Raw genomic sequence first — 12,864 nt, 5'->3', positions numbered from 1 at the left:
AGCCAGTCTGTGTCTTTTGGTTGGAGCATTTAATCCATTTACATTTAAGGTAATTATCGATATGTATGTTCCTATTACCATTTTCTTAATTGTTTTGGGTTCATTTTTGTAGGTCTTTTCCTTCTCTTGTGTTGCCTGCCTAGAGAAGTTCCTTTAGCGTTTGTTGTAAAGCTGGTTTGGTGGTGCTGAATTCCCTTAACTTTTGCTTATCTGTAAGGCTTTTAATTTCTTCGTTGAATCTGAATGAGATCCTTGCTGGGTGGAGTAATCTTGGTTGTAGGTTTTTCCCTTTCATCACTTTAAATATGTCCTGCCACACCCTTCTGGCTTGCAGAGTTTCTGCTGAAAGATCAGCTGTTAACCTTATGGGGATTCCCTTTGTTGTTATTTTGTTGCCTTTCTCTTGCTGCTTTTAATATTTTTTCTTTGTATTTAATTTTTGATAGTTTGATTAATATGTGTATCGGCATGTTTCTCTTTGGGTTTATCCTGTATCGTACTCTCTGTGCTTCCTGGACTTGATTGACTATTTCCTTTCCCATGTTAGGGAAGTTTTCGACTATAATCTCTTCAAATATTTTCTCAGACCCTTTCTTTTTCTCTTCTTCTTCTGGGACCCCTATACATTGAATGTTGGTGCGTTTAATGTTGTCCCAGAGGTATTCTGCTCCCTGGCAGTTATTTCCACCATTTTATCTTCTAGCTCATTTACCCATTCTTCTGCCTCAGTTATTCTGTTATTCATTCCTTCTAGAGTATTTTTAATTTCAGTAATTGTGTTGTTCATCACTGTTTGTTTGCTCTTTAGTTCTTCTAGATCCTTGTTAAATGTTTCTTGTATTTTCTCCATTCTGTTTCTGAGAATTTTGATCATCTTTACTATCATTACTCTGAATTCTTTTTCAGGTAGGTTGCATATTTTGTCTTCAGTTATTTGGTCCTGTAGGTTTTTACCTTGCTTCTTTGTCTGTAACAAATTTTTTTGTTGTTTCTTTTTTTTTTTTTTTTTTTTTTTTTTTTTCTGATGGATGGTGCTGTATTCCTGTCTTACTGGTTGTTTGGCCTGAGACGTCCAGCACTGGAGTTTGCAGACAGTTGGATAGAGCTGGGTCCTGGTGCTGAGATGAGGACCTCTAGGAGGCTTCACTCTGATTGATATTCCCTGAGGTCTGAGGTTCTCTTTTAGTCCAGCAGTTTGGACTCAGAAGTTCCCACCACCGGAGCTCGGGCCCGACCTCCAGCCTGGAACCAAGATCCCGCAAGCTTCGTGGTGCAGTAAAAAAAAAAAAAAGAAGAAGAAAAGGAGCAGTACAATACCAAAGAATAAAAAAACAAATAAAACTAGACAGATAAAAATATATTAGGAAAAATAAAACTATATTCGAAACAACTGCAACCAGGTAAAATAAAACCACAACAGAATAAAGAAAAAAAAAGCGTTGGGGGAGGAAACAAGCCAAAAGGAGAGATCACTAACAAAATAAAAAGAATAAAACAGGGCTTCCCTGGTGGCGCAGTGGTTGAGAGTCTGCCTGCTGATGCAGGGGATGCGGGTTCGTGCCCCGCTCCGGGAAGATCCCACATGCCGCAGAGCGGCTGGGCCCGTTAGCCATGGCCACTGAGCCTGCGCATCCAGAGCCTGTGCTCCGCAACGGGAGAGGCCACAACAGTGAGAGGCCCGTGTACCTCAAAAAAAAGAAAAAAAAATTAGAAAAATAAAAGATTTATTAGGAAAAATAAAAATATAAAAGAATCAACAACAATGGATCAACAAGGTAAAACAGGACCCCAATCCAGAAGAGGAAAAAAGAAAAGAAAAGAAAAAAAAAGCCTTGGCCATAGGGGTAGAGTTTAGGCAGGGGCGGGACCTAGGCAGGTGGGGAGGTTACATTTGAATGTGGGGTGGAGCCTAGATGGGGCACGTTCAAGCGTGGGGCGGGGCCTCTGCTTAGGAGCTGGGTAGAAGGGAAGAGACCTCACGTGGAAAGTAGGGTCTCCGGAGTGTGGAGTTCTGGAGTTTGGCGGCAGGGCCCTTACGAGGGTGTGTGGGTGCAGTTTAGGCCCAGCTTGGGGTCTCTGAGTGTAGAGGTGGGGCCCTGGGGGGGTGGGGTAGGGGCGGGGCTTGGGCTCTGCGCCCCAGGAGGGAGGCTCAGGGAGCAGAGGATTAGGCCCGGGAGCCCAACAGACTCCCTGGTGCCTAAGTGGACAGGGAAAGCATTGGCTGCGTTTCCTTCCGTTCCGACGTACCCCCCCCATGGTCTCCCCCAGGGTCTCCCCCATCCCCTTAGGACCCCTAACGGTGGGTGGGTCCTGCTGGGTGTCGGAACTCCTCCCCTGCCCCAACCACCCCTCAGGGGTGCCGGTCCTGTAGGCCCGGCCTTTATTTTTGCTCCCCCCTCCCTCTCACTCCCCCAGGAACCGCATGGCTAGAGGGGGCCTTGGCGGGCAGAGGATCAGGCCCGGGATCTCAGCAGGTTCCTAGGGACCCAAGTGGGCAGGGGAAACCGGGCCGCACTCCCTTTTGATCCTCTCCCCTCCCAGTGGTTCCCCAGTTTCCGATCCCTTCCCCTCCCCCAGCTGCCCCACCGGGTGCCAGTCCCGTCCCACTTCTCCTCCCCCTTCACTCCCCCCCACGCCCCATGTCCTACCCGGTCGCTGGGGGTTTCTCCCGTCCCCTTAGGTGTCCGTGGTCCCCCACCGGTGCCTGGTAGGTGCCCTAGTTGTGAGGAGATGCGAATTCTGCTTCCTCCTAGTCCGCCATCTTGACTCCCTGCCTTGTTATTTTTGTTGTGAGGATTTCCACATCTGAAGAATCAGCAAATTCTCGCAGACTTTATGGTCTTGTTTTCTTCAGGGAAGACCTTCCAGACACCCTCCCACATCTTTCTAATTTCTACACAGTAGCGGTCTCAAGGATTAGCCCTCAGACCTTTTCTCTTTTCTTTCTACATTCCATCTCTTGGGGGTTCTTATTTGGTTTCCTAGCTTAAAATGTCATCTATACACTTGTGAGTCCCAAGTTTATGTCTCTAGCCTGGACCTGTCCGTCAAACTTCATCCTTACATATCCAACAGCATCCTCTATGTCTCCACTTAGATACCGAGAATGCGGCTGAGCCGCAGTACGTCCAGAACCAAGCTCTGATCTGCAGTTCCGTCCCTCCCCCAATTGCTGTTCCAGCCCATCTTGCTCATCTCAGAAATGGGAGCCCCATCCTAATGGTTCCTCAAGTCAGAAACCTTGGAGCCGTCCTCTCCTTGCATCTTGTATGCCAGCGGTCAGCAAATCCCATTGGCTCTACCTTCAGAGTATAACCAGAGTCTGACCGCCTCTACCGTGATCTGTATCACCTACTTTTCTTGCCCGGATTATTTTAGCTCTGCCTGTTCTCCTTGCTTCCTCCTTTGCCTCCTACCCCTTTATTCTCAGCACAGGAGCTAGAGAGATCCTGTTACTGTAAGTCAAATCATGTGTATGTCTTTCCTCTGACCTACAGGGTCTGCGTGATCTGACCCTCACCCCCACCCCGTTACCTCTCTGATCTTCTCCTTTTTTCCCTTCACTGACTCTGCTCCCCACACTGGCCTGCTCTTTTCCTGAACAAGCCACGTGTGTTTCCTCTCCAGGGCTTTGCAACTTGCTGTTCCTCTGACTGGGACATTCTTCCCCTGGACACCTGCATGTTTCACTCCCTCACCTCCTTCAGCGCTTTACTCACAGTGAACCTTCCACAGTCAACATTTTTGGTATTGCAGAGTACCTCAACCCCTCCTATATCCCTTTCTTGCTCTAATTTTCCGTATGGTACTTACCTCCATTTAACATTATTTTGCATACCTAAATAAGTTCCAGGAGGACAAGGATTTTGTCTATTTTGTTTCCTACTCTATTCCTAGTACCTTAAACAATGCCTTGCATATAGTAGGCACTCAATAAATATCTGTGGAATGAATTTATCTGCCAAATGTTTACTTATGGTCACTATGCACAAAGAACGGTGCTCAGAATTGGGAGGGACACAAAAATAAATTAGACTGTATAATGCTCTCAGAGTATTCTCGATAGCATGACAGAAAAGATATGTGCATAACACCTATTTTTAGAATCATTATTTAAGTGCCATTCCGATATGAGGCTTTAAAAGAGAGAGAGATCTTACCCTGCCATCTGTTCTACGAGGAAGTGGTTTCAGGCACCAGAGTGGTCTTAAGCTGGGAGTGAGGTGTAGATGGGGACAGAAGAGCATTCCAGGTGTGGACGCCCATGTATGTGGAGGCGGGAGCTTTCAGCCTCGATGTGCGGAGTGAGTCACTTGGTCTGCAGTTCCATTTTGTCTGTTTCTAAGCTTCCTGTAGGAGATACGCCCTGGAATATTCTGAGCGCTCGGTTCCCTTTCCGCACGTCTCCTCTCTTAACCTCTTGTTTAACTGCAAAGTAAAAATCATTTGTGTAGGCTACCACTGGACCACAGGTAGGGGCCAGGCCTTGATTCATGGAGGGAAAAGCTTAGAGGTTATCGAGTCCTGTGTTTCCCAAGCTTGCTGCTTATCAGAGCCATCAGTGGAGTTTTCTAAAGCCACTCCAGGCCTACTTCATCTGCATCTCCGGAGAAAGGGCCCAAGAATCAACATTGAAAAGCAAAAGGAGAGACTGTATAGTCTGGAGGAGGGATGGCGCCCTCCATCAGCCTCTGCTGGGTCATCCAGGTCTGCAATGGCCTTCCAGTGCAGCCCATTCTGGTTTTGAACAGCTGGGCTTGATAATAGCTCATTCCCCGTTTCCTTCAACTGTCGTTCCTATGATGCGGCTCCTGACACGGCTGTCCTAAGCCTCCTTACCCTGCCTCTCCAGTTTTCTGGCAGACATTCATTGAATGCCTGATGTAGGCATGGTTTTCGTAGCTCTTTTCCCCCCAAATCCGTCTTCCATTTTGATTACCCTTCTCTTATCCCAAGAAATGGTTACTCAACCGATCCATAACCCTTCTGAGGATTCGGACACAGCTTGAGCCAAGATTTATCTTTGTATTGCACACCTCTGTTGGTTTTCTTTTTAAAGAATGTGTACAGAAGGATACAGTCAACAGGACTTTTTAAGTGGTGTGTGTAACTTAGTGAGGAGAACCAAATAATGTCCCACCATAATTTACATGTCAATTACAAATCATTCTTTTTCCATTAATTAAAGGAAGAACTCTCCAATTGTCTACCAAGTAACAGTTTATTATCCTAGGATGGTTTTTTGAATGTTATTTTGAAGTGATGAAAAAAACTTCTCATTTAAAATATTTTACTTCGAATTGAGTTACTTCGGCCTCTCCTCATTCTGACATTACTAACCCTTTTACATAGTAAGAGGCTGGCTACTCTTGCTTCATTTCACCTTTAGCACCAACAGTTCTGGCATTTATTATCTTGATCAAATGCCTGCCTTGGCCGACTACAAAATGTAAAAGATGCTCTTATAATTTGTTCCATAATTTAAAACCCTGTATCATTTATTTAAACTCCTTGGCAGTAGCTTTTTTCTATTCTATAACATCTCAGTGAGTCAAGGGGAAATCCTCTTGTTTAAATACTGATGCTTATTGAATTTAATTATTGATATGGAATTTAAAGGTGAGATTGAGCCAGTTCATAAATATAACAGCTGATCCAAGAGGGTCTCTGTCTGGGTTGAATCAGTCAACAAAGGCAAGAATTATAAAAAGAATGTATGCCCACTTCCTCTTTGGACTATCTTTACTTACATACCTAGAGCAGTTACTATTTACAGCCTCTCTTATATAACCTGCATGATTATCTTATCTCCAATTCTGGGTCAATTTCAAGAGGAAATTAAGTACCCATGCGATTATATGGCTTCCTCATTCTTAACTTGAATGGTCTAGAAAGTGTGTTTAATGGTAAAGCTTTAGGCCTAAGCATTTTATTTGGGAGAGGGTTTCATTTATTCACTCAATAAAAGTTTCACTGTGCGGGTATGTGGGTTGGATACCATGTTATACATGAGGGTTACTAAAATAAATGAAGCACAGCCCCCGCCCTCCTGGAGCTCTGAGTTTGCTGGCAGAGACAGCAGATACACATCTCGATGAGTTTTAATGTGCTAGTGACCGTGATGAGATTTAATGTGCCAATGACTGCAGAGTGTGGGCGGCTGGAGACTCCAGGTGCTAACACAGTGTCTGCTTGTGGGCAGAGGTTGCCCTGAACGGCTTGCACCCCATCTCCTGCCGCTCACTGGATACCGAGGGGAGAAGGCCCGAGACCCTTTGTCCTGGTCACTGTCTGGGCAGAAGAGCCTGTCTCAGTGAGGGAAAAACGGGGTTCTCCTGTCCTGTGTCATAGACTCTGAGGACTGTAGTCCTAGTAGACCCTCCCTTTCCAAGTAGGAATAACAACAGGGTTTTCGGAAGGGAATCATCACAATATACTGTCGTTATGCCTGCTGAGTACTAGCTGGGCTGCTTCAGACAGCCTAGAGGCTGGCGAAGATTTATGGTCATGGGGGCAACTGGGCCATCATAAATCTTCAACCCTGCTTACAGCGGAGTTAGCTTGTTGGTGCAAAGGCCCGTCGGGACTCAGACTAAATCATTCAGGCAGTCACTCACGGATAATTACGGAGTGCCCACTAGGTGTGAGGCCTTCTGTTCCCCCATTTATGTCAATATTTAGCAGAGGGGCTTCCCTGGTGGCGCAGTGGTTGAGAGTCTGCCTGCCGATGCAGGGGACGCGGGTTCGTGCCCCGGTCCGGGAGGATCCCGCATGCCGCGGAGCGGCTGGGCCCCTGAGCCACGGCCGCTGAGCCTGCGCAATAGTGTGTTAGTTTCTGCTTTACAACAAAGTAAATCAGTTATACATATGTTCCCATATCTCTTCCCTTTTGCGTCTCCCCTAATTTCTGTTCTAAGGACTTTTTAAAAAAAATTGCTAAGGTGGTTTTGAGTGTATCATCTTCAATCCAAATTGTTCTCTGCTCAGGACAAAATAAATAAAGCTTTGGGGAAAGATTAGACCATTCAGCACCTTTCTGGGAATAAAAACGTAGTAAATGCAAGAAATTTGCCCCCCTTGTTATTTGTCACTATTTTTTTTCCTTTGAAAAATAAATCTGTAGTTCAATCCATTCATTTGTTAAAACGAAAAAGTATGGCACCCGTGCTCTTGTTCTATCTGCCAATATTTGTGATCTCAAATGAGTGTCTGTTCCAGTAGCAAAAGTCACAGATGGAGGTGAGGTGACAACCTGCTGCCTCACTAGTTGAAGTTTACTTTGTGACTGAATCAGAATAACAGAATTGGAGTTTTGGGGATTACTGGAATTGTATGTGACTTGCCCAGGGTCTAAGTTACAAAGCTGTTATTGTAAAGGGGAAGCTCTATCATAATCAGGGCTGACAGCATGTATGGAAGACAGATGAGAATTCCCAGGTTTCAGGAAGGCCTGGGCGTCCTCCCCTCCCCTGCCCGCGGTGCCACATAAACCTAGTAACCTTCCATTCACCACTGACTAAGCCTTGAACTGCTGCTGCTTGCTTCACCCCTTTAGTTCCCAGACACGTAGCCTGGGGGAGAGTCAAACTCTGTCCTAGAAGGACTGCCGGGGTTACGAGGAACTTGCCTTCCTCCGGCCGCGTTCAAGTGGAGGATGGGGGAGTATTTCTGTGGGAGAGAGAAAGTCAGGAGAGGAGTCCAGGGTGAGACCTCAGCCCCGCCTGAGAATTTAAACTGGACGCGCTGCAGGTTCAGTTCAGGTGAAGACTGCTTTCTATTCCCTGTCATTTGTCTAGGAGGTTCCACTGTGGACCTCTTCTCACCAGCAGCCGCTTCCAGAAGCTGCTCCAGCAGACCTGTGGCTCCGGAGGGCACTTGGCTTGCGTGTAAAAGGCACCAAGTGTTTGAATTGAATTTGATGTTAACCCCGTCCCTGGGATCTGTGAAGTGAGGGAGAAGGGGGCCGGTGGCCCAAAAGTTAAAGGGCTGCTCTGTAGGTTGGCAGATTGCTGAATTCCAGGCTATTATGGGATGTCTGGTGGTAGGTATCGCTTTCCAGTGTGGAAGCAATCTGCCTGTGACATCTGTCCCCTGACTGCCACGGTCGATGCGGAGGAGGCCCTGGGTTAGGCCCTGCTCTGGCTGCGCTGTTGTCAGATGACCTCCATCCCCCGCGGGAGGAGGGCAGCTCCTTGGTGAGGGCGGGTGGATGGCTCAAGTCCCCTGCTGCAGCTTCCTTTATCCTGGGCATTTTCCTGTGTTTAAGACCTGCACAATTACAAAAGCTATGGAAGATGGCTTTTGGGGGACTCATTTCCAAAACAGAGGCCCCGGCAGGAGTTGGGGAAGACTCAGGTGATCGCAGCAGTGCCATCTGTTTGCCGAGGGTCCTGGGCAGCAGCAGAGCAGCGGTGGCCTTGGGCCTGGACAGAACCTCCCGGGCCCCTGATCTGGTCGGGACAGGGCGGCCGGCTCCCGCTCACCTGGCTGAGCTTTGCTGCCACGGCCAAGCAGCAGCGTGCCTTTGGGTAGCGGCCACCTGCCTCCGTCAGCATCCTCTGTGCACAGGTGTGGGTCTCCTGTCTTGTTCACGGTCTAGTCCTCAGCACCCAGCCCCTGGTAGGCAGCCAGTGTAGAATGAAGGTTTTTAAAGGGCTGTGGAAATCAGCCACCACGGACAAGAAAAGGCTTTTCCTTTTTTTGTTGTCACTATCGTAGAAGACACTCAGAACCTCCTGAAGCAGTGGCTTGCAAGCTGTAATTGGCCTCAGTTCCCCTGGGCTCCGGTTACCTGTGGGGCTTCTGAGTTCCTCCCTACACATTAGGGTGCAGAGGACCCTGAGGGGGGGCCCAGGAATCTGCATCTCCACACGGGGCTTCGGGGTCAGGTATTCTATGCATCATGACTTGAGAAAGAGACCTTCAAGTTTCTAGCTGAGAAGTACTCTGGAAAAATCTCTCCAAGTGGGGAATCCACAGTTGGAGAGGAGCAACAGCTCTTGCCCGTTCCCCCTGCTTTCATCGTGCACCTGGGGTTTCCCGACCTTTGATTTCTTTTGCCGTCCCACATTGAATCTCCGAGGCACACTTTAAAATTCTCTTCAAGTACACTTTAAATCTTCAGTGGCATGGCTGCAACCAGCTGACATTTTAAAAATTGAGTACTTTTGTCGGAGAACAATAATAAACAATTACTGGACATACATATTAAAACCACGTAAGTTTCCAAATATCAGATCTTAAAGAAACTCGATTTTAGCCCCAGGAGACTTGGCGATAACATCACAACCACCCCTCCTGGTGTCAGGGTCCTAATTACTTGCTTCTACAGAACAGTTGAGGTTTTTTTTTTTCTCGGTAACCTTGAACCCTTCTCTACCCAAGTCTCCAGACTTAGGCTTATCCTTTGCACCCTAAGGAAATCCATCCGGTTCCAGCTTCCAGCCTGGGGAGCACTCCTTTCTCACTACTGAGTGGAGGGTAGTGGGGACTGGCCCAGCCCCTGGCTCCCGCCCTTTGGACAGTCCCCTCAGGTGCAGATGTAACAGGCTCAGAGAACAGCAATGTCTAAATCAAAAAACCTCCATAGGATTTGTAACAGGTGAGGCCCAGGCCTCCAGCTGGCGGTTTAGCATGTTCTCTGGAAATGGTTAGTCGTTCCCAGACTTGCCCTAAAACCCTGAGCCCATTTGCTTCTATCTCACAAAGGGTGTGGTCCATGGAAATTTAGAGTTGCTTCCAGATTGCCGTGGGTGCCCTGGCTGCTTCTGATGTGCCGAGTGCCTGGAGGGCTCCCTGGCTGCTGGCCCCCCACCACTGACAGGGCTCTGCCATTCTCCCTCGCTGCTCCAAAAGTCACGGAAATCAAAGGGAGAGAGCTTTTCCCCAACAGTGCCTCATCCTGAAGGACGTAGAGCACACATGTTGGGTCAGGTTGTCCGGGTTTGAAACTAAACCTGTCAGCCCCACTGGTCAAGACCCTGACACACTCCATCTGTAAAGCAGAGATGATAATAATACCCACCTCCGGGAATTGTTCACTCTTTAACTCAAAAAATGATTATCAAGGGTTTACTGTGTGCCAGGCCCTGTGCAAGGCGCTGCTCTATGGACTTGGACTTTAGGGAGGGAGACCAACAGATGTAAATTTTATCTGTTGGTAAGTGCACAAAGGAGAGATGCATGATGCTAGGAACTCACTTTTCAGGGCTGGGGAGGGGGACCTCGTTACAAGGGAGACCAAGGAAGTAATTGCTGAGCTAATGAGTATTGCATACCACATATGCACGCAGCATGTGCAAAGGCCCTGTGGAGCCCTAAGTGGGGAGTGTGAGGAGGAATTAAATGAGGCTGGAGAGGAGGCCAGGGGCCCGGCGTCCAGAGCCTGGTAGGCTGTGTTAAGAATTTGGGTTTTTTAAGAACGATGGGAAACCGCTAAAGGTTCTCAGCAGCGCAATGACAGATTTGTGTTCTCAAAGTTGGAAACTATTTGGAGGGAGAAGGAGAGTGGATGTGTGGAGGCCATTAAGAGAGTCCTGGAATAATTTAGGCAAGAGATGATTTAGCTTAGACTTGGGAGGTGGTAAAAGTGCAGGTTCAGGAGACAGTTAAGCCGTGGAATTGGTAGACTTGGTGATGATTTGATGGTGGGGACAGAGGGAGAGGAGGGGTCAGGGGGCAAGGTATCCTTGAATAGCCACATTGCCTACACAGAGTAAGCCCCCATTAAATGTAAATTATTATGCTAATTATAAAGCAGCTCTCCCTTTGGTCTGCTGAGTTCTCACGGAAGCTCTCGTTGAACGACTTTTAAGGGGGGACGAGAGGGCTGGTCTGTCTCCCTGAGACTGGTGTCTGACCAATGGCAGTTGGGCCCATGTACCCTCTGACACCGATGTGGCCCTTTCAGCATGGAGTCGAACCCTCCACTCAGGCCGAGCAGGCTCCTTTCAGTCTGCCCCCAGGGTCCTCATCCTCCACCCTCATCCTGGTCCGTGGTGGAGCTTAGCGCCTGGATGCACCTTAGCTGTCTGACCGTCATAGTTTGACTCACACTTGGGACCTTTTACACCTCCGTATACTGTAATAAGGATTCACGTGGCCATTAACGGGAGGGTTAGCCTCTCACACTGCTATGTGTTGTCACCACCAAACAGTAGTCTTTCTCTCTCTTTTGTAATCAGTAGGCTTTATTTTTAGAACAGCTTTACATTAATAGAAAAACTGAGCGGAGAGTGCAGAACTCCCATACACCTCTCACAGTCCCCGCCCCTCCCTGTGTTTCCCCTACAATTAACAACTGGTATCTAATTTGTTAAATTGATGAGCCAATATTGATACGTTATTATTAACTGAAGTCCATAGTTTACATTAGGGTTCACTCTGTGTGTTGTACATTCTGTGGGATTTGACGATAATGACATGGATCCACCATGACAGTTTCATACAGAATGATTTCACTGCTCTAAAAATGCCCCGTGCTCCACCCATTCAACCCTCCTTTCCTGTGAGCCTTTGACATCCACTGATCTTTTTACTGTCTCCATGGTTTTGCCTTTTCTAGAATGTCATACAGTATGACATACATATACAGTATGTAGTCCTTTCAGATGGGCTTCTTTCACTTAGTGATATGCATGAAGGTTCCTCCACGTCTTCTCGTGATTTGATAGCTCCTTTCACCAAGTCTTTCGAATTCCATCTGCACCGTGGCTACCGGTCTGTACCTGGAAGTCTCCATGTGGAAATCACAATTTCTTTTCGGTGCCTGGCATCTCTTCCAAGTGGCAATTCCACATCATCTTCTCAGTCTTGCTCTTCTCCGCACCTGTCAGTCCTGAAGACATTTGGCTGATTTAGGAGCCTTCCCAAGATAGGAGCTGGAAAATGACTGGATTCAGTGTTCCGTGTTCAGGAAATCTGATACCACAGTGACTCCATATTCCCATCGGAATGATTCAGTGAAAGTGTTGGTAGCTGGGAGAACTGCCTTCTCTAAGAATTGGGCTGTACCAGACTTTGAGTTATTATTGCCTTTGTGACACCCTGGGGGTAAATTGAGGGTTTCCAGCCTAAAAAGTTTTGCTTGGTCCCTAAGAAGTTCTCCTGCAAAGGTGAGTGTACACCATCTTCTATCAGAAGACATTCCTGGCCAGATCACTGAGTGGATGGGAAGCGGGTCATAGCCAAGTGTGACTTCTTCGAGACAGGCTGCACGGCCATTGCCTCTTGCTCTCCTTGGACGACGTCAGCCCTGTCCCTTGGCACACTACTTTATTCTTCCCCAGTGTCCTCATTCATTGCCTGCAGTCGGGACCAATTTGAGATCATTGCTGAGTTGCCTTGTTCGTATTATGTTTTGGAGCTGCCCAGTCCCTCCTGTCTTTTCATGGTGTCCTAATGTCTGTGTCCTCCACTCCCTCGGTACCCACTTGGGAGCTTACGTGTGGTGTTCCTCATGATGTAGGTGCTGCCATGGAGATCAGAGGGTCAGAGGTCAAGCACTGCTGTCAGTCAGCCCGGGGAGCATGAGGATGGTGGTTGTCCATCTGCTGTAGCTAGAGCCTTTAGGATGTCCTGTCCTCACCGTCCTCAGGTATGCCGTGGCTAAGAAGGTTGTCCCTGGCATCCTTATGATCTGCCTTAGCCATCCCTTATTTTCAAATACCTTATTAGGAACAACCTCCCAGTTTTCTTGTCACTTTGGCATTGTTAGCAACCAGTTGTGCATCTTTTTATTTATTTATTTATTTATTTATTTATTTATTTATTTTTGGCTGTGTTGGGTCTTCGTTTCTGTGCGAGGGCTTTCTCTAGTTGCGGCGAGCGGGGGCCGCTCTTCATCGCGGTGCGCGGGCCTCTCAC

At 47.6% G+C, this 12,864-nt stretch overlaps 1 protein-coding gene across 1 annotated transcript in view; it reads left to right on the top strand.

The window, feature by feature from the left end:
- PPP1R14C (protein phosphatase 1 regulatory inhibitor subunit 14C) overlaps positions 1-12,864 on the top strand; it is a 94,623-nt gene that overhangs the window by 47,627 nt on the left and 34,132 nt on the right. The window lies entirely within an intron of this gene.

The sequence above is a fragment of the Physeter macrocephalus genome, chromosome 10, assembly GCF_002837175.3.
Source record: "Physeter macrocephalus isolate SW-GA chromosome 10, ASM283717v5, whole genome shotgun sequence".
In the NCBI taxonomy this organism is placed as follows: Eukaryota; Metazoa; Chordata; class Mammalia; order Artiodactyla; family Physeteridae; genus Physeter; species Physeter macrocephalus.
This window is presented reverse-complemented; position numbering and strand designations above follow the sequence as displayed.